Source organism: Rutidosis leptorrhynchoides, chromosome 2 (assembly GCF_046630445.1).
Source record: "Rutidosis leptorrhynchoides isolate AG116_Rl617_1_P2 chromosome 2, CSIRO_AGI_Rlap_v1, whole genome shotgun sequence".
NCBI lineage: Eukaryota > Viridiplantae > Streptophyta > Magnoliopsida > Asterales > Asteraceae > Rutidosis > Rutidosis leptorrhynchoides.
In genome coordinates this window covers 346,647,952-346,649,209 of record NC_092334.1, presented here as the reverse complement: position 1 = coordinate 346,649,209, position 1,258 = coordinate 346,647,952, and the positions used below count along the sequence as shown (strand labels likewise).

General features: G+C 37.0%; 1 non-coding gene across 1 annotated transcript; it reads right to left on the bottom strand.

Moving 5' to 3' along the window:
- Positions 1-263: 263 nt before the first annotated feature.
- On the bottom strand, positions 264-370 carry LOC139894796 (small nucleolar RNA R71). Its single transcript, XR_011775279.1, has one exon. It is a non-coding gene; the product is annotated as a small nucleolar RNA R71 (small nucleolar RNA).
- Positions 371-1,258: the final 888 nt, after the last annotated feature.

Genomic DNA, 1,258 nt, shown 5'->3' with positions numbered 1-1,258 from the left:
TCTTCACAATGATCAATGATATGCTATTTCATGGGTTGATAGAGGAAAATCCGTTTTAACACATTCAACAATTTGATGATATTTGTGTCATCTACAAGAACAAGGATGTTACCAATGACGCTTTCAAGTTAAGGGCATTCCCCTTTACTCTTCAAGGTGATGCGAATGTGTGGTTAAGGAACCTACCTTCCAATTCTATTAGGAGTTTTCAAGATTTAACCGAATCTTTTATCAATCACTTTTTCCCACCATCAAAGGCGGAGCGCCTTAGAAAGGAGATTAATGGATTCACTCAACGGAATGATGAGTCCTTGTATAATGCATGGATACGATTCAAGAAAATTCTAAGAGCTTGTCCATCGCATGGTTTGACTAAGAAAGAATACATCAACAAATTCTACCGGGGTACTAATGCTTTGACAAGACAAACTCTCGATGCATCTTCAGGAGGAGTTTTTATGTTTAAGTCACCTAATGCGGCCGAAATCATGTTAGAGGATATGTCAGTCAACACTTACGAATAGAACCCTTCACCACGAGATTTACCAAGGAAAAGTGTAGCCCAAGTGGAGACTGACAATCGTCAAGTCACTCTTGCAAGCTTAAATAATCAATTTCAAATGTATGGGAAAGAGTTGAAAAAGCTACAACAATCGGTAGTTGCAATTCAAGTAGGTTGTCAAAGGTGCGAAGGACCACATCTCACCAAGAATTATCCCCAAATTAATCAATGTAACCATGTTAATTTGTAAGACATTTCCATGAATTTGGAAGCTCATGTCAACTACGTGAGTAATCAAAACTATCAACGGGGTAGAACATCAAACCAAGGCTACTACAATCCTAACCAAAAGCAAGTATCGTTCAACAATCAAACCAATACACCACCCGGACTTACAAACCAAAACCAACACCGAAACCAAAGTTACAACAACAACTATAAACAAAACCGAAGCAACAACTTCCAATACCAAAACCAACAACCTTACAACAATCAACCTTATAACAACCAATCCAATACAAATTATCAAAACAACTAAGGATATAGTCAACCTCAAAATAACCAAGGTTACAATCAACAACCTCAACAAAACACTCAACAATCTCAACCTTCCAAGAGTTTAGAAGAAATCATGCAAAATTATATCAAGAAGGTGGAATCAACCGAAGCATTTTTAACAAAAGAGAATGAGAACACTTTTAAACCAAGTTTCCGAAAGACCACAAGGAACTTTACCTTCAAACACTCAAGTTAATC